We start from the raw sequence: 24,456 nt of genomic DNA on the forward strand, positions 1-24,456 counted from the left end.
TCACCCCGTCCCCTTTCCCCTCCCATGCGCAGCGGGCGTGCATGTGGTTGGGGATGTGGGGGCACCCCCATGTCCACAGTCAGGCCCCGGCGTGTTGCAACATTGTGCATGACACATGCTGCCACTATGATCCTGCACACTACTGGGGGAGCGTATAACAGCTGCCCACCAGAACAGTCAAGGGAGTGAAAGCGTGACTTGAGCACTCCGAATGTGCGCTCCACTATGCTCCGGGTTGCAATATGGGCTGTGTTGTATCTTACCTCTGGAGGCGTGATGGGGTTCCGAATTGGCGTCATCATGTGGGTGCTCAGAGGGTAGGCACTGTCCCCTGGGGAGGTGGTGATGAGTATCATTAGTGGGGCAGTGACATTACTCTGTATCTGACATGCATGCGTGTGCTGTGGCATTTATACTCACCAAGCAGCCATGCATCGCCATGCTGCCCAGCTTCCATGTCCCGGTTTAGGGTTGACATCCTGTAAATGAAGCTGTCGTGGGTGGACCCTGGATAGTTGGCATATACTGAGGTGATGATTCCCTTGGCATCACATACTACCTGGACGTTGATGGAATCCCAATGCTTGCGGTTTCTATAGATGTGCTCAGATGCCCTGGGGGGACGTAGAGCCACATGGGTGCAATCAATGGCACCTAGCACTTTGGGGAATTGTGCCACCACGTAGAAATCCTGGATGACAGCCTGCCTTTCTGCAGGTGTTCTGGGCAGGTATATGTGCCTGCGGACTGATGGGCGTGCAGTGATGATAGCCAACACCTGGTGTAGGCACCGTGACTGCATGGCCTGTGACACCCCCCCCAATATGGCACTTGTCCGCTGAAATGATCCGATAGCCAAGAAGTGCAGTACATTGAGGACCCTCTCCAGGGGGTTGAGTGCTTGGGAGCACAGGGTGGGTGATGTGAAGTCATCCTCCCACTCACTGACCAGGTCGAGTATTATGTGAGGTGGAAACCTGTACCTCCCATACACCTGGTCATCAGGCATACCAAAAAGGCTGGTTCTGGGTGTAAAGATTCTGGCCCTGACTATCCTTCTCCTCCTCCTGCAGTATCCCATGGCCACTGCTGCTAGGAACGGTATATTCATCCTGGCGTCTGAGCTTGTTTGTTGTTTGCGCACACTTTTATGCTGCGCGGGTCGACGTGCGCCTGCTTCCTGCGAGTCGATGTGCGCCTGCTTCATGCTGGCGTACATGTTTCCGGATTGGACCGTCTTTTTGGCGTGTTGTAGGCCACCGTGTAAATCTTCCCGCCCACCCCAGGAATACACGTACCCCACTCTCCCAGGCCCAGTCGTGTGTGGAAGTTCACGCGAACCCCGTAATACACGTACCCTGCTGATATCGCGTGTGGAAGTTCATGCGAACCCCGTAATACACGTACCCTGCTGATATCGCGTGTGGAAGTTCACGCGAACCCCGTAATACACGTACCCTGCTGATGTTGCCTGTGGAAGTTCATGCGAACCCCGTAATACACATACCCTGCTGATATCGCGTGTGGAAGTTCACGCAAACCCGTAATACACGTACCCTGCTGTAATCGCGTGTAAAACTACCCGCGCACCCCTGAAATACACATATCCAGGCCAATCGCACTTCTGGGGGGTGGGGGTGCTGGGAGACATGATTGGGGCCTGGTGGAGGGTGCCCCTGACTGCTGGGGGGTGGGGGTGCAGGGGGACATGAGTTGAACATGAGTTAGGGCCTGCTGGCAGGTGCCCCTGGATGCTGGGGGGTGGGGTGCAGGGGGACATGAGTGGGGGCCTGGTGGAGGGTGCCCCTGACTGCTGGGGGTGGGGGTGCAGGGAGACATGAGTTGGACATGAGTGGGGGCCTGGTGGAGGGTGCCCCTGGATGCTGGGGGTGCAGGGGGACATGAGTGGGGGCCTGGTGGAGGGTGCCCCTGAATGCTGGGGGGTGGGGGTGCAGGGGGCATGAGTGGGGGCCTGGTGGAGGGTGCCCCTGGATGCTGGGGGGTGGGGGTGCAGGGGGACATGAGTTGGATATGAGTGGGGGCCTGGTGGAGGGCACCCCTGGATGCTGGGGGGTGGGGGTGCTGGGAGACATGAGTGGGGGCCTGGTGGAGGGTGACCCTGACTGCTGGGGGGTGGGGGTACAGGGATACATGAGTTGGACATGAGTGGGGGCCTGCTGGCAGGTGCCCCTGGATGCTGGGGGGTGGGGGTGCAGTGGGACATGAGTGGGGGCCTGGTGGAGGGTGCCCCTGGATGCTGGGGGGTGGGGGTGCTGGGAGACATGAGTGGGGGCCTGGTGGAGGGTTCCCCTGGATGCTGAAGGGTGGGGGTGCTGGGAGACATGAGTGGGGGCCTGGTGGAGGGTGCCCCTGGATGCTGGGGGGTGGGGGTGCTGGGAGACATGAGTGGGGGCCTGGTGGAGGGTGCCCCTGGATGCTGGGGGGTGGGGGTGCTGGGAGACATGAGCGGGGGCCTGGTTGAGGGTGCCCCTTGATGCTGAGGGGTGGGGGTGCAGGGAGACATGAGTTGGACATGAGTGGGGGCCTGGTGGAGGGTGCCCCTGGATGCTGGGGGTGCAGGGGGACATGAGTGGGGGCCTGGTGGAGGGTGCCCCTGGATGCTGGGGGGTGGGGGTGCAGGGGGACATGAGTGGGGGCCTGGTGGAGGGTGCCCCTGGATGCTGGGGGGTGGGGGTGCAGGGGGACATGAGTTGGATATGAGTGGGGGCCTGGTGGAGGGTACCCCTGGATGCTGGAGGGTGGGGGTGCTGGGAGACATGAGTGGGGGCCTGGTGGAGGGTGACCCTGACTGCTGGGGGGTGGGGGTACAGGGATACATGAGTTGGACATGAGTGGGGGCCTGGTGGAGGGTGCCCCTGGATGCTGGGGGGTGGAGGTGCTGGGAGACATGAGTGGGGGCCTGGTGGAGGGTGCCCCTGGATGCTGGGGGGTGGGGGTGCTGGGAGACATGAGCGGGGGCCTGGTGGAGGGTGCCCCTGGATGCTGAGGGGTGGGGGTGCAGGGGGACATCAGTGGGGGCCTGGTGGAGGGTGCCCCTGACTGCTGGGGGGGGGGGGGGTGCTGGGAGACATGCGTTGGTGGGCAGTAGTGCAAGGTGACATGTGGGTTGGCTGGGGGGCATGGCCATGGTGGATGGGCTGCCTGCGGGACATGTGCAGGTGTGCAGGGTAGTCCCCTGTGGTGTGGGCTGCCTGCAGGGGCCGTGGAGGGTGTAGAGGGAACACCTGGGAGGACCCACACAGCCAATTCACGTGTAGTGCTCCATGGCACCCCCGAAATACACGTAGGCTGCTGGATTCGCGTGTGGAACTTCCCGCGCACCCGAAGTGCACGTACCCTGCTGAAATCGCATGTGAAACTTCACAGGCACCCCGGAATACACGTACCAAGGACAATCGCGTGTGGAACTTCCCGCGCACCCCGAAATACACGCACACGCTATTTTTCACACAGCGGGTGTCCGTGTTTGTCGCGTACCCCTTTGCACCTCATTTGTCCTAGAGGGCCACAGTATGGATCATTCATCATAGCCGTATATAGGTGCTTTTTGTTAGCGCACATTTTGGCGCACATTTATTTCAGGCGCAGGGACGCCGCAGCCTGCTTTCTTGTGGCGGACTTGTTTGGCCCTGTGCTCATCTTTGCCCATGCGCTGGTTTGCCCAATTCGATTCCATGAATACGAGTTGTAGGCGAGCGTGTGGGCGTTCCGCGCACTTGCCTCCTGTACTTCCCCCATGACGCCCATATTTTCACGCGTTGTTCCCCATTCCGAGTGTTACGCCCCGTATTCCGCCTACTTTTGTTATGTGCGCCGCGCTATGTGCGATTTCGCTGTGGCCGTGGCGCACGCCGTTGGATGACCTGTGCTCTGGCGTGCGCCGCGCACTTTCTCAGCGCACATCCAATATTTTTCTCACGCACGGACTTCCATGAATCGATGTGCGCTGGTTTCCCTGCGATTTTCGCACTTGCACTGCGATTCGCACGTTTTGGCACCTCTGCGCCGGAATTTTCAGCGCACATTAATTCCATAAATTGGCAAATAGTTGGCACTTATCTCAGAATGTATTAGAGAGAGTGGATTCCTTTGGCTTTCTTTGGTTTACCATAACTGGACCTGCTGATTACCAGCCCTTATGAATAAGCTGAAAGCTAAAACTAGGTACTGAACCTTTCAGGGGAATCTTATCAACAAGAAGTATGGTAAATGATCCTTGATATGTAGAGAGAATGAGAACGCATACCTATGGTGGTGATAAATTAGCAGGGTAATTTAGTTATGTTGATAACATTAATGGGTGCAGGGGAGAAAATGCAACTCTGCCCCCAGACGTCGGCAGTTTACAATCACGAGAAAGAAAAGTGTCCTAGACTAATAGACACTCAAGTCCCCTGAATACCTCATATACTAACCAACAGGTCAGTCAAATTATATTAACAATTCCAAATTTCACCTTTGTACGTTTTCCACATATAGAACGTTCCAAACTTACGTAATTCTAGTGATTTTCACATAATATCACAAATAGGTATTCTTTCAATAAAAAAATTAAAGCATATTGTTATGACAGAAACAATATGTTGAATGTATAAGTACAGTACAAATTATAATACAAAAAAGCGCTCAACGCGTTTCGGGACATGGCATCCCTTCATCAGGAGCAAAGTGTTCATAGTATTCACAATATTCACATTTCTGACATTCTTCTAGCTTTGACCGCTCTCTATAAGGTAAAGTGCACCAGAAAATCTGATAAGTATACTGAGTTAACATGTAAAAAAATGAATATTGGATAAACTGAAAGAATATCACCTTCTTTGTAGACCCAAAGTAGTCCTCAGATGCCCAATGTTGTGCTCTCTAGCTCAATGTGTTTAAGCGAAGTAAATAGCCTGTGTGAGGCCTTTGATCTGTGAGAGAATGTGAAATAACTTCATGTAGTTTCATATGCATATAGACAATCTCGAGGAGTTGCACAAGTGCATTAAACATACCTCTTTATGTCAATCTCAATTGCAAGTTAGGGGCAGTTGAGATTCTCTGCAACATGTATCTATAAGGATAGAGTATGCAAAACGTCTAAAAGTATTCAAAATAGTCAACATACAGTCAAATCTTAGCAATGTGTCTATAAAGATAGATTACACAATATATCTAAACATGCTCAAAATCGTAAACGTGTAGTCAATGTATTTAAGTTTAGAATAATGCAGAGATGCGGATCGAGTTTAGAAAAGTCACTTCTTACCTTACTACACAATGGCAATAAGCAGAGTGGGTTACAGCAGTCTAGTCTCTAGAAGAGAAATATATCTATGTCACATGTAATCCTATGTAGGACAACTGATTAAGAGATTATCATGGCATATAGCCAAAGAGCTGCTTATCTTTCGGACTTGCTTCTCGCAAATGTGTGGTGCCTGCGAGCAAAAGCAAGTATGCGGTCTAGATCCAACTTATATGGGTGACATTGATCATGCACGTAAACGTGCTGACGTCCTTTGTAAACACAGTAACATCGGGCTGTCCCAAACAATGCCTCTAGCAATTTTCCCTCTTGACGTGTCATGTATGTGAAATATATTTGTTGTAACTTTAAGAGCATTGCATAGTATGCAGTTACAATGTGTTGCATGAAAGGCAGATCGAATATTACAATAACACAATGGATACCGATGTCGCTTTGCCACTTACTCATCCAGTAACCACTTTGCGTTTCTAATCAGTTACACAGAGTGATACATTAATTTGTCAGTTTAGCCAGTGCTTTGGAAAAATAACACAGAATCCACATCGTTTGGTTCTCAGAGTAACCTAATGTGCCATGTTTGTACATTCTTATAGTATTACAACCGCACTCATGATAGATTGCACAGAACCCCCAGTGTATGGTCCTCGAAGACATTGTGTCAGACAATTTACTTAGGATATATGTATCATTGAGTGTAATGGTTGATTGACAATGTCTCTACGTATGAACAGGGATCACGGCTATATGACTTTCCCAAGTTTATGATGATAGTAATAGATAGTTCTGTGTTAAGGATCTCTAAAATGCACCAAGTGTCTGCACATGTACAATCTGTGTTTTAAAGGAATGGAGTGAGTGAGGATTTGCCATTCAGTACGATAGTTTCTTAGAGCCTAATCTATGAATCCAGTACATATCTCTTTTAGAAAACAATGTCTGTGTGTTGCCTCCTCTTGGAGGTGTCCTCACTATTTCCAACAATGAAAACCTTAACTGGGCTATTGTATGTATTTTCTCAATGAAGTGTCTTGTGACTGGTGATTTTTGATTGGTTGTTCTGATATTATATTTATGTTCGGTGATCCTCTTTTTTTTCTGGGTAGTCTGTCCAACATAGCAGAGTCCACAGGGGCATATCAGCCCATATATCAAACATTTTGAATCACATGTCGCAAAATTAGGTAATTTGAATTTCTGGCCAGCAAATGTTTGAATGTCTCACAGGGTCACCTTTTTGCATATTGTTACAGTGCCTGCAATGAAGACAAGGAAAAGTGCAAAGTTTTGGTTTGGTTAGACCCATTTGTTTCATCTGAGCAATCCTTTCTGCTTTCAAACAATTGTCTCTCAGATTTAGTCCTCATGTACAGGCAACCATAGGAGGTTTGGGAAAGAGTTTAGTCAACTGAGGGTCCAATCTTGTAATGTTCCAATTTTTCTTAATTAGTCGATTGATCTGGCTACTTTGTTTCAGAAATGTCATTAAGTTTATGCAAGGTAGTTCACTACCTTGCCTTTTAGGTGTTAGGAGATTGTTTCTGGTTTTGGTATTAGTTTTCCTTAATGCTTTGTCTAATATCTTAGCTGGATAACCCCTTGTTTTGAATATGTTGGTGACATTCTTTGTGGCTTTTTGGTAGGAATGTTCATCTGAGATAATTCTACATAATCTCATATATTGGCTCTGTGGTAAATTGTTCTTAAAATGAGAATGATAACTAGCATAATGTGTAGTATTATTTACATCCGTCGGTTGACAGTAGATGGAGGTGCTTCCTTTGTGATCCATTGGGGTGACTAATACGTCAAGAAGGTAGACACTAGGAGTGCCAATATCAAGTATAAACTTGATTATTGGATGACGGTTATTTAGATACAGCAAAAATTCTTCTAACTTGTCTTTTGGACCTTTCCAGATGCCAAAGATATTGTTGATGTATCTTTTCCATTCATACAGTTTGATTTCCAAGTCAGGTGTTCCAAGATATGTTCAGTCTGAAAGGCATGCATGAAAAGATTAGCATATGCAGGGGCCATAGAGGACCCCATTGAGCTACCTGATACTTGCAGAGAGAATTATTTTTGAAATCGAAACATTGTTGCATAAGATGTTCTTAGCTAATTCAGTTGTAAAGACTTTGTTAGATTGAAAATGTTCTTCTCATACTAAGGACCATTCAAGTGCATCAAGTCCTTTGCTGTGGGAGATAGATGTATGTAGGCTTTGTTCATCCAAGGTGAACAGCGTCCAAACCGGATTGAACTCAGTCAATTGGTCTAGTGTCAGTAGAAAATGTGTGGTATCTCTTAAGTAAAGTAAGTACTGTTTTTTTTGTACCATCGGTCGTAAATGTTTATCTACATGCATGGCCAAAGGATCAAAGATGCTGTCAGTTGCAGCTACTGTGGGCCTTGTGGGCAGTGACATCAGATTTCTATGGATTTGCGACAATCCATAGAAAACAGTTATTATAGGAAATGTATTCATTAGATATTCTTTAGTTCTTTCAGTAATCCATTTTTTATTCAGAGATTTGGATAAGACTTCCTCAGTGATTGGTTAGATGTTTGTGGTAGGATCAGTGTTCAGCACTAAGTATATGTCTCCATCATTCAATGGGGTCCGACAACTCTGATTGTAAAAGTCTGTGTCCATAATTACAATTGCTCCTCCTTTGCCAGTTTTATTATGATGTTTGGGCCACCCACCAATTGTTTCAACAATTAATGTTGGTGTTTTCTAAGATTATGTTCTTTAATATCAAAGTATTTGATAGATTTGAGATCTTTCATCATCAAATTCTTGAATAAGTGTAAGGCAGAATTCCTAACACTTGGGTTAAAGGTGCTCTTGGATTTGATTTCAAGGTAGTCAAACGTTTTGTATCTTTCATCCATTGGTGGTAATCAGTCAACCTATTTTTTCTTGTGAGTTTGGCTATATTGAGGTGTTCTTCAAACAAGGCTTTATTATTCATGGAGAAAAATGACAAACATAGATTGAGTAGGTCCATCTCTTGTTTCGATATCTCAAATCATAACCAATTCACTTTTTTTCTTTCCCCTAAACTTTGGGCCTCATTCTGAGTACGGCGCTAACCAATGGCGCTATTAACGCCTTGGTTGACGCCGTACCCGGACCGGCAGCGCCTTGGTGGATGGCGGAATCACCGCCCCATTCCAAGGTTGGCGGGGCGGTAATTCCCCATTCACCAAGGCTCTTCTCCATTCCCAAATGAGCCCCCATAGGGCTCAATGGGAATGGGGAAGATGCAAATAACGGTGACCGTTCATTATGGTCACCGTTATTGGCTTGGAGGCCCCTTTGCGCCCTCAACTTTAACACCTGCTCAAAGCAGGCGTTAAGGACGAGGGCGCAGAGGGAACTCGGAGTATGGCGGTAAGGGATTACCGCCATCGGTCTCGTTACCGGTGGCCGCTATCCCTTACCGCCATACTCGGAATGAGGCCCTTTGTGTCCTCTCCTTGTTTTTCTAGCCCTAAGAAACAACCTCTGTTGGTGGATGAAGTCGCACCTTCAGCTGATGGAGTAGGTATTAAGTGTCTCTCAGTGGGGATCCTATTGTCAGCCTGAGTTTTAGAAGCGGTAATGTCATGTTCCTTGTTAATGTCAGAGTTATCACTCGATCGGTAACTTGATGGATCAGTGCCTTCTACAGAATTATTGAGTTATCTAGGTTGATTAGGCTGTCTGATTTGTGACCTTGATTGTGTCGATAAAAATATTGCCATGTGAAGATATCTCGTGAATAGTCAGGGGTATCTCTCCTGAATTTTCAGATCTTCCTCTGTTCTATTTCTTGTTTGTAGGATTCTAACTTTCTGTTGGTGTCTACCAGAATTTGTGTCAACTCTTCTTGTGACAGTAGAGTATTAAGCTGTTCTTTACGTTCTGTAATGTCTGAATCAATTTTAGACAGTGATTTGGCTAATTATTCATTGATCAGCCAAATGAGATCTAGAGAACATGTATTGAGAATCTGTTCCCATTTTTTCACAAATTCAATGTTTTCTTTCCACAAGGTAGGTCTTAGATATATCCTCAGTCCTCGTGGTATCCTTTAAGCTTTATAGTATTGGGCTAGGGTAGATGCGTGTGATTTCTGGGAGATTTGTTTCCCGATGAGTCTTCCTAAATTGTTGATCAGTCTGTCTGGGATATCTATTGTGGAACTTGTTCTTGCAGTATCTTTAAAAAGATCAAGAATCCGATTAGCATCCTCTTCAGTAAAAGCTAATGCTGTAGCATGTTTTGTAGTCATCAAATTGATTGTAGAAAATGACATATTAAGGGTGGTGGTGGGTACTCTGAATAGTGCCACACCACTCTTCAGAAGTAAAAAGTGGGTAATTAATTATATGTAGAGAGAACAAGAACGCACAGCTATGGTGGTGATACATGAAAAGGGTAATTTCGTTATGTTGATAACATTCACAGGTGCATGGGACAAAATGCAACTCTGGCACCAGAAGTCGCCAATGTACAATCACTAGAAAGAAAAGTGCCATAGACTTTCTCCCCGGCACCTGTGAATCTTATCAACATAACTAAATGATCCTGTTAATTTCATCACCACCATAGGTCTATATGGATATGAAACTACATGAAGTTGTTTCACATTCTCTCACAGATCAAAGGCACCACACAAGCTGTTGTCTTTGCTTAAACAAATTGAGCTAGCGAGCATTATATGGGGCATCTGAGGACTTCTTTGTGTTTACAAAGAAGGTGATATACTTTCAGTTCATACAATATTCCTTTTTTTACATGTTAACACAGTATACTTATCAGCTTTCCTGGTGTACTTCACCTAATAAAGAGCGGTCAAAGCAAGAAGAATGTCAGAATTGTGAATATTGTGAATACTATGAACACTGTGCTCCTAATGAAGGGATGCCATGTCCCGAAACGTGTTGAGCTCTTTTTTTGTATTATAATTTGTACTGTATTTATACTTTCAACATATCTTTTCATTCATAACAATATGCTTTAATAATTTTTTAATTGAAAGAATACATATTTGTGATATTATGTGAAAATCACTAGAATTACGCAAGTTTGTAACGTTCTATATCTCAAAAACGTACAAAGGGTAATCTGTAATTGTTAATATAATTTGACTGAACTGTTGGTTAGTATAAAAGATGTGCAGGGGACGCGAGTGTCAATTAGTCTAGGACAGTTTTCTTTCTCGAAGTTATCCTGATGCCAGTAATTCGATTCTATAAATTGAAGCTGGTGCCAGCCTTGATTTATGGTGCAGAAACTTGGCATATGACTGCTTTTGACCCATGGGAATCCCATAAGGGAGTATTTTTGGGGAAAATATTGCTATTCCCGAACATGTTTCTGATGAAAGCCATTAGATTTGAGTTGCGTCTATTATCGATGCAGGCGTTGATTGAATGGAGACTGTTAATATTGTTTTGTAACTCTCTTCTTGCAGCACAAGACTCTGTTTATAATCTTATATATCAAACAATGAAGGATAGAAAGGAAGAAATGTCTGGTTTTATGAATGCGAGCTATTCTAGTACTTTTAATTGACTGGATGTGACTGTTGATATTTTATTAAGTGATCCATTACGGGTAGAGAAAAAACTGTACTACTCTGACTGGATTGACACATGAATCAGTGAAGCAATATCGACTATTTTATCATTTCAATGGTGAAGTGAAGCCTTTTGATGTGATTCCCAATTTTTTTTTTTTTTTTTATTCATTTATTTACAATATATACAAAATACATATAATATACATAAATATATAACCGATCAATAATCAAAACTGTAGAAAGAATGCGTGAAAGGAAACACAACTAAAAGAAATCATTAAACACATTCCAGATCTTCTCATATGAGAACAATTTACCTTTCAGTTTGTATATCAACTTTTCTGTCCTTGACAGGCAATGCATCTCCTGTATCCACTCCTCGAAGGAAGGAGGGACCCGGCCTTTCCACCCACGAAGAATCAGCCTCTTGGCCACAATAAATGCACGAAAAATCCACTTTTTGTGTGCAGAACTGACATCGTCCAACCCAGAATCATCACCCAGAATCACCGTCCTAAAATCCAGGACAGGCCCCCCTCCAACAATCCTGACACACACATCACACACCTCACACCAGAAATCTCTGACCCGCACACAGCTCCACAACATGTGTTCCAATGACCCCACTGCGTGAACGCAACCCCAACATCCAGCACTGTCTGACATGCCTCTCTTATGAAGTGTTTCTGGACACCAGTATACACGATTCAGGATCTTGATTTGCCGAGACCGTTCACCCAGATTCAGTGAACACATAGAGACATTACCACACATATTCCGCCAGGCTTCTAAGTCAATGTCAGACCCAATCCTTTCACTCCAAATTCCCCGTAAATTGTCATTACTCCGATAATGCGAAACAATTAACTTGTACAGTCTACTGGCCAAACCACCTCCCTTCACATCTGATTCAGTCAGGAAAGCCTTCACATCCCAAGAGTCTGACCAGTCCACCTCACCTACTGCCTTCTTCAGGCGTCTATAAGCCGAGTCAGAAATACCATCAAAATGCCATCGCTCGTTCAGCTCAGCAGCTGTCAACCATCGTTCTTGATTCCCTAAATCAGAAACCATCTTAATATTCATCAAAAACCATTCAGGCCAGAAAATTGTCCTAGAATTATCCCTAATCCTCGGATTCAACCAGATAGAGGCACTCCTGCACTTGAATGTATCACGACCTAACAATGACCAGACTTCAATCCATGACTTGCGCAAGAAAGACGTTGTCAACAGACTGCCACCAGGAATCTTTGTATTAGTTGTCATTAAGGCTTCCGGGCCCAACGGCCCGTAGGCACTCGACTCCGCCACCGCCCAGCTGTCCAAATCATCCGACAAAAACGGTACAAAAGAATGAGCGGAAAAGGCCAAATGGTAGGCCCTAAAATTCGGAACACCTAAACCACCCAAATGGACTGGAAGCTGCAACTTCCACAGACGAAGTCTCTGAGGTTTTCGCTCCCATAAAAATTCCTGAACTAGACGATCCAGATCACTCCAGTAGCAGTTATTAATTTTCAACGGAAGCATGCTAGATACAAAGTTAATTCTAGGTGTCAAATTCATTTTCAGGGCATTTACCTTACCCCACAGGGAAAGATTAAGTAGTGACCATCTTTCCAAATCCGTTTTACAATCCCGAATAACAGTACTCATGTTTTCATCTACCATACGGGAGATCGGGTACATTAACCACACCCCCAAATAGCGCAACCTCACATCACACCAGGTGAAACCTAGTCCCGTAACCAGAGTTTTATCACACCGGTTGGACAGGGGCAACACTTCGGACTTCAAGCGGTTAATCTTGTATCCTGAACAATCGTGATAATCCGACAAAATCCTCATCAGACAGGGCAGGGATTCTCCCAAATTCTGCAACACCAACAAGAGATCATCCGCATAAAGCCAAGCCTTCTGTACAACACCCCAACATTTAACACCATGTAACGCCGGTTCATTTTTGATGCAAACTGCAAGAGGCTCAATCGCCAAAATGAATAATAAAGGAGAAAAAGGACAACCCTGTTGCGTGCCTCGGTGCAAACAAAAAGGTTCCGACACCACCCCATTAGTCTTAACAGCAGCCGTTGGATTGGCATATAAGAGAGCAACCCAAAAAACAAAATCCTCACCCAGATTCATTCTCCTCAGTACTGAAAACAAGAAATCCCAACTAACCCTGTCGAAGGCCTTCTCCGCATCAAGGGAAAGGACAGCGGCTTCACAGTCCATCCTGTCCGCCATTTCCATGGTAATCAGCAATTTCCTGATATTACTTGACGTACTCCGATTTTTCATAAATCCTGACTGCTCCCCACCAATTAAAACAGGCAGAAACTGCCCCAGGCGCATAGCAAGAACCTTGGCGAGAATCTTATTGTCGGTATTAATAAGGCTGATTGGACGATAATTAGCCGGATGATTACAGTCCTTGCCTTTTTTCAAAAAGACCGAAATAGATGCATGGTTAGTACTTTTGGGCAACGTCCCAGTCAATTTGCTGGAAACAAACATATCTCTCAAGAGCTCTAAGGCCGAGTTCGGGAGAATCCGATAAAACTCACAAGGGAGGCCATCAGGGCCCGGCGATTTACCCACATTCAGTTCTGAAATAGCACTTTTGATCTCATCAACCGTTATCATATCACCAAGAAGATCACGTTCAGCATCCTGAATCTTAGGCAAGTTTAAACTACCAAAAAAGTCCTCCCCCCTACCAGTAACACCCACCTCACTGCTATATAGATTCTCATAGAAGTCTCGAAAGATTGAGTTAATCTTGATGGGATCGAATGTAATCCTGCCCTCCTGGTCAAGCATAGAAGCAATTGCTGACTCCGAAATCTTTTTCTTCAACCGGTATGCCAGCCATCTGTCACAACGTTCACCCTTTTCAAAGTATGCACACTTGGAATAGAACAAGCCACGTTCTGCCCTCAGCGACAAAAATTCTTCCATTTCTTTTTTAAGTTTTTTCAAAGAGGCCAATTTCACTGAATCAGTCGCATCTAGCATCAGATCCCTAGAGATCTCCCCAATACGCAGGTCAAGATCCTGTCTCTTTCTCTCCTCCCTCTTACGTTTACCACTAGACAGCCCTAAACAGACACCACGCATACAACATTTAAATGTTTCCCATGTGTTCGCCACACTGACCTCTTCTGAGCGATTCTCCACAACAAAATAGTTAGCTTCCGAGACAATCCGCTCCAATATATCATCATCCAATAAGATTGAGGTATTCAGTTTCCAAGAGAAAGTCCGTACACTCCGAAATTTAAGTTTCTATGTATCACCACAGGGGCATGATCACTCAACAAAATATTACCAATATCACTAGAGACAATATTTTCCGAAACATTACCACCCGCAAAAAACATGTCTAGCCTAGAAAACACACTATGTGCATTAGAATAGAAACTATATTGACGTCTGTCCAAGTTCCTCAGGCGCCAAGAATCTTTCAAATTATGTTCCTCCAAGAGTGATCTAAGCGCCCGATGATGATGATCACAACGTAGCACTCGCCTGACCTGACTTCTATCAAGTATAGGATCAACCACAGTATTAAAGTCACCCCCGAGTAGAATATTAGGATTATTCAATTCTAATAGGGTCTGCGCCACCATTCTAAAAAAAGAGCCATCGTCCACTGTCGGAGCATACACATTGCAGAGCGTCAACAGTTCCCCCTGAATTTCTACCAACAAGGCAATCATCCTACCATCCCTGTCCGCACACTCTCTTAAAACTTTAATGGGCAGTTTCTTCCGAAACAGAATGGCAACTCCCCTGGACCTTGACGAAAATGAAGAACTAAAAGCTGAACCAACCCATTCCTTTTCTAGCTTAGAGATTTCGTCCGCCAAAATATGAGTTTCTTGCAAAAAACAGATATCAGCATGCATATCCTGCAACATGTGAAAGACTTTCTTCTTCTTAAGCAAGTTATTGATCCCATTCACATTCCAAGAGACCATACAGAGATCATTGCCCGCCCCGCCAGCACACGAAGCCATCTTCACACCCTGTATGACTAAAACATCATATGCAAAAACAGTACATAAAAAACCTGAAAAAGGCCCTACACTTAAACATAGAGAAAAAACAAAAAGTATAAAACTAAAAGAACAGTTAAGACTGCTCTTTATTCAGCCTAAAAAACAATTTGAACAACATTCCAAACCCTCCCCAGGACCTCTCCCAAAGGAACCCAGAGTCCATCAATTGTATAACACAAGTAATAATTTTCTAAAAACCGTATCAAAAACCCATTACGAAGATTGCACTCACACCCAAACCCTCCACCCCCCCTTGACCCAACAAACAATAGGAACCTTTAAAGCAGAAACCGGTATCAAACTGAACCCACAAAGTAATGGAAAGATATTTAAGCATAGGAACATTGGACGCACAACACCCAAGTCATCCTTGCTCCTGAAAACGAAAACTGCCCGCATTCTGATCCCTTTTACATCCACAAACCTTCAGTAACATTCTAGTTCCCACCATGATGCTGAGATTGACAACGCCACTACTTGCACCTGTCCATGTGGTGGCCAGAGGGACATGTCACTCTAGAAACTCCTCCAAGCGAAGGTCTGTCATTACAGCACAACAATTCCATAAAAATGACAGCTGAACATTTCTTCTTGACCAAAACACAACAAAAGGTAGAAGTGGATCTGATATTTAGGAGATCAGTTGCAGTACGAGTACAGGAGATGAAAGGAAAAAGCAGGGGATAAAAAGGCATGCTTCCCAATCATGGACCGTGGACTAAACATGCGACACGAAGCAATGTGGGAGCGACTCAGTACATGCTGCCACGGAACGGAGAAGCCCATGGGAGTAAACAAGCCCATGGGGTGCACCAAACACCAGCCCATGCATCCCTTCCACTCCTCAGTCTCATGGCGTCAAGATGATCCAGCTTTGTCAGGTCCAGGCTTCCCTTGAAAGGATGCACCTGCGGTCCAGGCTCGAGGAGCGAGACATGGAAGAAGAGTAATTCAAATTTGTCCCTTTGAAGCAGGCCCATACTACTCTAAAAAATCCAGGAGTTATTCAAAAGCTTAAGCATAGGCCTGGAAAAAGGTGATGTCCCAATTGACATGGAGACAACTTGTCAGACTTGCCGATGCATGCCAGCCCCACCCCCCAGGCCTGTCACCCAGTTCACAAGGTCACTGTGACTAGCATTAGTTTTCTTTCCGGTTTGGTAGGGTCGAAAAACTGGCTGTATTCAGCCGTACTGCATATTTTGTGCATGTTTTAGGACTTCCACCAAAGTTGGGGAGTTAGAATAAGGGATACGTGCTAGCTTTGCCCCTTCATTGGGCAATAGAACGACGAATACATACGTCCTGCAAGAGATTGTAATAATAACTTTAAGTGCCGATTCCGTCTGTAAATGGAAAACAACATATGCTGGGGAGGATAGAATCTGCAGAAGTTTTCATCTCTCCCAAGAATGCTCCTGCCCCACCTCCTCTACTCTTCATTCACCAGATAGAAGCACGTTGTACCTAAAGCAGCTGCAGTGGCAGCCCGCCATCTGTCCTCATGTGTACTCCAACTGAAGGGTGAAACGTCATGGCTGTTCGCGGCAGGTAGGTCCTCGAAAATATGAAAGGCCGAACAATGGGACTCATTCACTTGATGCCGAAAACGAAGGCTCTGCTCTTCACAGGACCCATCGTCGGCCGCTGGTCCGAGACCCCAGCAGCAGGACCCACTTCACCTGCCCCTCCTCCCTCCTCGTTATGCTAGTGTACCTCTCCTCACTGCCTGGATTGCACAATAGAAAACGCCATACATACACAGAGTGATCCTCATAGCAACTCAATTGGAAGTCTGCTGCAGTCAAGCTTCAGTATCCACATGCCGGAAAGGAGGCCCATAGCGCCGACTAAACACATCCAAGGGGCAGAGGCCACACCACGAGAAACAGCCCGCCACCACAACCTGATCGAATCAGGAAACAAATCCGATTGCCGTCTGGAACCACGGGCAGGCGCCCATGCTGAGCGGCAGGCCCAGTGAACATACGTCGGCCGAGCAGCTGACTAGGACGCGCGAACGTGGCCACATCACATGACACGGAAGAGATGACAAGTCCTTTACTCCGACAAGTCCGAACGCAGCTGGCAGCGCGGACCACGGCTGCGAGACAGGATCCAAGCCCCACGCACTCGGACAGCGAACAAAAGGCAAGATGAGTTCCAAACGCCTTTTTTAAACGCTAACTGCCACATGCCCACGGCGCCATTTTAATGTCCAAAACACAAAGGGAACATTGTGAAAGTGACCATGAAAACAAAAAGGTGTCCAAAAATCCAAAGGGGGAAGGGGGGGATGTGAATGCAGGTCCCACTTCACTCCATATCGAGGGCTGGCCCAGAAAGGCTCCTCTTATAAGTCTCCAGCCACTCAAGAGCAAGGGCAGAATCAGATGTGCTTTTCTCCCCATCCGGAAAGGCAATGGTCAAAATATTATTTCTGCTGAGAAAAGCCTTCAGTGTAAGCTGTCTGGCTAATTCTTTAGCCCCCTTAAAAGACCGCCTCAGAATTAGAATTTCTTTAGGAAAGTCAGGATAAATAAAGACAGCTTTACCTTTAAATGTAGCATTCCCCACCTGCCTGGCAGCCTTCATCAAGCATTCCTTAGACCTGAGATTCAAAAAGGATACCAAGATATGCTTTGCTTTATCACTCAAGTGTCTACCAATCCGAAAGATGTTATCAATATCTTCCAACTTGATAGTGGTACAATGAAAACTGTCCTTGAAAACTTGAAAAACCAGTGAAGGCAAATCTTCATTCCAAGCAGAGTCCTCCACACCAACCAATCTGATGTTTCTAGCCCTGATTTTCATTTCCAAATCCAAGCGCTGTTCTTTCTCTTTCTTTAAGTCAGACCTCAGGTTATTGTAAGCCTGGAAGCTGCCAGCAATCTCAGAGCTCATAGACAGTGAAGATTTTTCCAAATCCGTGACCCTGCCATCCAACAGTCCAGTTTTCAAATTGAGCTCAGCCATAGTCAGCTTAATATCAGAAACATCTTGAGCCACCTGAAGAATAGTCTTGTAGACATCTGAGAGGCTTGGGGTATCCTCCATTTCAGGGACCTGCTTGGGTTTCTTTGAGGCAGGGTTTTCAGCTACATCAATCTTCTTCTTGGAACTCATTATAATTTCTCATATAAATTTCTTCAGGGAGAGGTCCAGAGCAGTTGAGTTAAGCTGCTACTCCGCTGCCAGCCATTCTAGAATCACCGATTCCCAATTATTTAATGACAGTTCATTCTTTTAGAATGCATGTCAAGATGCAGCATCATTGGGCTTTCCTTTCCCGATGGAATCACTGCGGTCCCCTTGAAAGATGAGACCTTTCCACATCCATCATCACCTCATCCAACATGGCGCATGCGCTTTTGGTGACGCATCATGATGTTCTGAACCCAGAACTGTTGTTTCATTCGACTTCCATTACGACACAGGCTGAACGATAACCCTTGTGTCGCAACTGCCTTCCTTCCAGGGGTCAAGTCCTTCAAATTTAAGTGGGGGGACTCATCAACAAACGCCATGGGATGTGATGCCACCAGAAATTAGCATATCAAGGTGAAATATGCACATTTCATTAAACTGGCTTTTCATAACCACCCAAATTGAACAGGATGAATGGCATTTGCCTTTCATAAAATGAACACACACACAAAACCAAGACAGGATATTTTCTTCTAATAGTGTTTTTGAAAACGTTAAAAGGTGTGCATGTTTTAAACTCCAAGAACCAATACAAATATTTTCCCTGGGACTTGCAGTACCGAAAAGGGATATTTCACCTTTAATTGTTTGTTATTTTTCATCAGGTTATATAATGAAGTGGTGAAGTGTCTGGCCTACAAACCTGCCTACTGCGGTTTGATCCCCAAGGTCGCCTTTAATTCATAATTTCAAAGAGGACATCCAATGTTTCTCTTTTAGCTGGGGGGGACTGAGTCCAGCCTTTGAATAAAGTGGTTGGACTCCGTCCCCCTTCGTATACCCTCGACTTCAGCCCTGCTTCCTTCCCATGTTGCTACAATGCTATGTTTACTGCCCTATATTTTTCCCTTGACCCTTGCCTTCTGCTTGCTGTTGCCATGTCACTTCCCATACTCTCTTAACTCTATTCTGTGATTCTCCTCAAATCCTTGACCGGCTGCCTTTTGAGATTGAATCTTGGCTTCTACAGTCTACGACTCCTGGGACAGCTGCCTTGTTGACACTCCATCTGCTACGGAGTCAGCTCAAGCATTTTTCTCCATTGAGTTTTCCCTCGCTTTGGGGCTTGCCCTTCGAGCTTGCCACCCAGCTCTTCTGTTTGTTCAGATAGCAGGGTGGCTGCCCGAAAGGACAGACCTTATCTCTACCCTGAAAGATCCATCAAGAGAGATAAGGTAAGGTGTACAACTGATATATTTGACAGTTTGCGATGCCTAGACACTGAGGAAATGGCTCAGTTACAAGAACTGATTGCTGCAGTTCAAACTCTCACAACTGAAATGCACACGTTAAAAAATGAAAATGCTTATCTACGTAAGGCCCTGCTTACCAGGGATGCCTTGCCTTTGGACTTCCCATTCGGTTGGCTCCCATATTGAAAAATTCAATGGCGATCCAAAAAACTCAAAGAATTTTCAGTTGCATGTACTGTTGTCTTCTCCTTTAAACAGACTTCCTTTCAAACCGACAATTCAAAGGTTGGCTTTTTGATTACTAACATGGGTGGTAGTGCTCTAGCATGGGCAACACCCCTGGTTACGGCTGATGACCCGCTTTTGAATAATTATCCTGGGTTTCTGAATACCATTAAGACTTATTTGGAAAGACCTGATTTAACCTGTACAAAACAAGAATCCCTTTTGGATTTTCAACAAGGTTCCTTGGATTTATTAACCTATATAAGCCGCTTCAAACAGATGGCTCATGAAACAGCTTGGCCCGAGGAGGCTGGTTGTACCCTATAATGGAGGGGGTCTCTGAAGAACTGAAAGATGAGATAGAAATAGTACTCACAGCACCTTCTTTAGAACAATTGATCAAACAAGTCTTACAAATGGACTTCTGAATTCACGAACAAAGACTAGAAAGATGGAGATATAGGGCTACAACATCTCACCTGCTTCCCAATATCTCTACAGAAGTACCTACTATGGCTACCTCTGATGTCTCAGAGCCTATACAAGTCGGGGCAGCACACAGACCTCTTTCAGAGGAAGAAAGTATCAGAAGACCTACTAAGGGGCTATGTTTGTATTGCGCTTCTCCTTCTCATCTACTTTGGAATTGCCCATTGGTACCACCATGTCGGCAGAGAAACGTCAGCTTCCGAACCTAGGAGGGACAACGATTTGGGAGAACAAGTCTTTATGTCCTAATACCTATCCATAATGCTCAAGAAGAAGACAATCAGATTCTGGTTTTACAAGTTTTGCTTTGGTTTGATGACACCTTTGCCATGGAAGTACCAGCTATAGTTGATTCAGGAGCCCTCGGGATATTCATGGATCACATCTGAGCCAAAGAGAATGGCATCCATTGTATAAAAAAGCATGTTGCCTTACCCGTGGAGGGAGTTGATGGTACTCCTTTGGATGGTGGTCCAATCACACACAATACAACAGAATTTAGGATGCAGATTGTTCAACACCAGGAAACCAAAACATTTGACATTATCAGAGCCACCCATTTTCCTCTCATTGTAGGCATTCCCTGGGTGGCAAGACATAACTCATACATAAATTAGACAGCTCATACTCTTTTCCTTGAATTCTGTTGTTTTTATTGTAAACGGCCGGTTTCATCCCCTCCAGTTTGAAGTATACAACATACATCAGCATAAACAAAATACATTTCTTTGACGTGCACTGTTCCTCAGAAATAGCAGGCCTACAGAGATGTGTTCCTGAAAGAAACAACCAAGTACTTACCCCCCACACAGGCCTGATAATTGTTCCATCATCCTCCTACCTGATACAAAGGTACCTTTTAGCCATATGTTTATATTATCACAATCTGAAAAGTTAGTCATCAAAGTCTATCTCACAGAAAACCTGAAAAACGGCTTGATCCATGAATCCACATCTTCCGCAGGAGCCTCCTTGTTTTTTGTATCCAAGAAAGATACATCTGAGTAAGGATAAGTATCCATTACCCTTAATTCCTGACATCCTGGATGATGTCCAGCGGGTGAGGATATTCACGAAATTGGACCTTAGGGGAGCTTATCACCTTATCAGAATAAAAAAGGGTGATGAGTGGAAGACCACATTCAGAACACCCTTCAGTCATTATGAGTACTGAGTAATGCCCTTCGGGCTTGCTAATGCCCCAGCGATTTTCCAAAGGTTCATCGATCACCTCTTTTCTGACCTCTTAATGCACTCGGGCATAGCTTACTTAGACGATATCTTGGTATTTTCGGCTTCAACTCAAGACCATACTTTGCATGTAACCAAAGTCTTACGTCATCTGCATCAAAACCTGTGATAGGACTGGGAAGATGCAAAGGATGTTCATGCACCTTTGTTGGTTCACCGCTTCAACTTGCATAATCCTGGGAAACATGATCCCACTAGGCTTGGAAGGGGCATGATGTCACAATGCGGCATCATTGGTCTTTCCGTTCCCGATGGAATCACTGCGGTCCCCTTCCAAGATGGCGTCTTTCTGCATCCATCATCGCCTCATTCAACATGGCGCTCGTGTTTTCGGTGATGCATCATGACGTTCCAAACCCAGAACTGTTGTTTCATTCGACTTCCATAAATACGCCGGCTGAACGGTAAGCCTCGCCGCACAACTGCCTTCCTTCTCATGTTGCTACAATGCTCTGTTCTCTGCCCTATATGTTTCCCTTGAGCTTTGAATCTTGGCTTCTACAGTCTACAACTCCTGGGACAGCTGCCTTGTTGATACTCCATCTGCTACGGAGAAGGGTTTTTCTCTGTGGAGTTTTCCCTCGCTTTGGGGCTTGCCCTTTGAGGTTGCCACCTGGCTCTTCTGTTTATCCAGAACGCAGGGTGGCTGCCCGAGAGGACAGACCTTATCTCTACCCTGACAGATCCATCAGGAGGGATAAGGTAAGACGTAAAACTGCCATTTCTGATAATGCAAGCCAAAGTTCTTAGATTTAGATTTAACTTATATTCAACAAATCAGGTGCTAGGTGTGTGCATTGGTTTACCGAGAATCAATTTGTAGATTTTGTAAGAAAACTGATGTGTTAAGGAATTTGGAACATCTGTTGGTGAAATGACTGAGAATATCTGTTCAAAGAGATGTTAATTTGTTTTTAATTTGGATCGAACTGGGGGCAGATGTCTGTCTTCGGCTTGGGCCTCGCTCTGGAACAGCACCCCTGCCACTCTGAAACTTGAGGAGAACCATCTCGGTTCTGGAAGCACCTTCCTCTTTGCTTCTGCCTTCACCCCTCCTCCCCCCTGCTAATCTGCTCTCTCTTGGCACTGTGCACCCGGCCTACCCTCTGACTTCCTGGCCCGGGTATCTGCTCACCCTGCCACCCAGCTGCACTGCCTCCTGGCAATACTGTGCACTGGGGTCTGTATCTGTAACCATACAGCCCCCCCCCCCGCACTTACCAAACACACCCTGTCTGGTGCCTTAAACCTAGCACTTGCCACTTGCTGGCTGCACCACCACTGTTTGCTGCTTTTATTATTTATTTATTTGTTATTTATCTGTTTTTTCCTCTGCTCAGCACTTTTCACTTCTCCCTCCATCCTTGCACTTTTCCCCTTTCCCTCTCCCGTGCACTTGCGCACTCTCAATGTCACTGGGCCTAGTAAGATCATTGTTTTTGTTCTCCCTTGTTGCCCTCCCTCGCCTTGTCGTGCTCTGAAACACTTGTGTACGAGCACAAATAAAATATCAATATCAATATCAATTATCTACTCTAACACTGGAGCAACAGTGGGTTATGGTGCTGAAGGCTTCAAACACATCTCTAATAGTTGCTGTTGTAACATTTTATGACTAGATATTAACAGAAATTCTCAATTTTGTAAAAATATTTTAGATTTAACTTTTTTCGGTTTTGATACTGGAAATTTACAGCAGACTTTTAACTTTTCTATATATGAACTGGAATGTAGTGTTTGTAACATACTGTGTCCTGTGAAAGATTTGTTAATCAAATCAAACACAATAAATAAAAAAATATTGCAGGAAAATGCAAGTAATAGAGGTAAGGGTCAAGAAGAGGAAGACTTTTTTGGGCAATGGAATGGGAAGAATGGAACAATGGGAAGACTAGAGCCCCAAAATGAAAAGCAGTGGCTAGCCTTGCTAGAGAACCTCTCCAATTACCAGTTTACCCCAAAATGAAATCAATGTCCTGTAGAAAGGTTTAGAGTGTTTAATAACTGATGAAGATGATCATTTTTCCTTTCGTGTAGATTACTAATTGATGGAGCAAAAAAATTACCTACATCTATGTTTATAGAAGAAAGAACATACCTGCATAGAAAACAACAAGCGTTAAAAAAAACTGGGTTTTCATTGCCCCGGCTCACATGAGAACAGTAGAAGCCCTGGCTTTTACAAATAAAGTCCAGCATAGAGTAAACCCCTAAGCAATGTGGCTAACAATGAATCCATAATAATTACGAAAATCAGACAAAGGAGGAGTGATAGTGGTACCATATAGGAACATGCCATAGAGAATTATCAGAACCACTTAGCTATTCTCAAATTTAAGAAGATCTCACGTTTAGACTGCAGCAAGTAATAGAGTTGTTTTTTATAATGGCAAAAGAACATTTGCTGGGTTTCAAACCATGAGACAGAATGCCTGCTACAATCCAATCCTAGGACACCAATATTTTATACAGTTCTGAAAAACCATTAAAAAATTAAAAAATCTACCTCCAGGTGGACCAACAATCTCTGGAGTGTCTTCGGTATTGGAACCCCTATCCCAAAAAGTAGGTGCATATTTGCAAAGGTACATTTCTACTATGATATCTCATTTAAAAAATGCAATACATGTTATTAAAGAATTGGAAGGTCTCCCATTCAATAAATAAGAAGATATATTGATGGGGTTAGATATTGTTTCCCTTTACACTAAAATTGTTCAGAGGTCATAAGAGGAACCTGAGATGCTGACAAAAACTTTTGATATAAGCTGAAATAATTTGTATAATGACCTACCACATTGGTCTTCAGACCTGTTGGGCCGAGATCCTCCATGAATAAAAATAATTAAGGCCAGGCCGCCCAACTCGTCAGACGAGGTAACTACTAATAGGTTCTCACAATAAATGTCAAACATTGCAAGGACCGAATCAGGCAAAAAAAACACGTTTTAGTTGAGAGGGCAGTAGGAACAAATACTGATGTTTTGTACAACATAAGCAATCGCAGTAAACAACATTCCCCTTACCGACAGCAAAAAATATACAGTGGACCACTGGTGCCAACAATGCAAACTTCACTCAAAGAGAACATGCTGCAGTATCCTAAAGTTCCTGTGCATGCCAAACTATGCATGTTATTTTGGGAGTGGTACATTGTGGTTGATAACTGG

General features: G+C 44.8%; 1 long non-coding RNA gene across 1 annotated transcript in view; it reads right to left on the bottom strand.

Annotated features, from left to right (window-relative positions):
• LOC138535639 (uncharacterized) overlaps nucleotides 1-5,336 on the bottom strand; it is a 369,207-nt gene extending 363,871 nt beyond the window's left edge. The window contains exon 1 of the long non-coding RNA XR_011284886.1: nucleotides 5,273-5,336. This is a non-coding gene — a long non-coding RNA (uncharacterized lncRNA). The remainder of the gene's footprint in view (nucleotides 1-5,272) is intronic.
• Nucleotides 5,337-24,456: the final 19,120 nt, after the last annotated feature.

Source organism: Ambystoma mexicanum, chromosome 1q (genome assembly GCF_040938575.1).
Source record: "Ambystoma mexicanum isolate Mex_15411 chromosome 1q, UKY_AmexF1_1, whole genome shotgun sequence".
NCBI lineage: Eukaryota > Metazoa > Chordata > Amphibia > Caudata > Ambystomatidae > Ambystoma > Ambystoma mexicanum.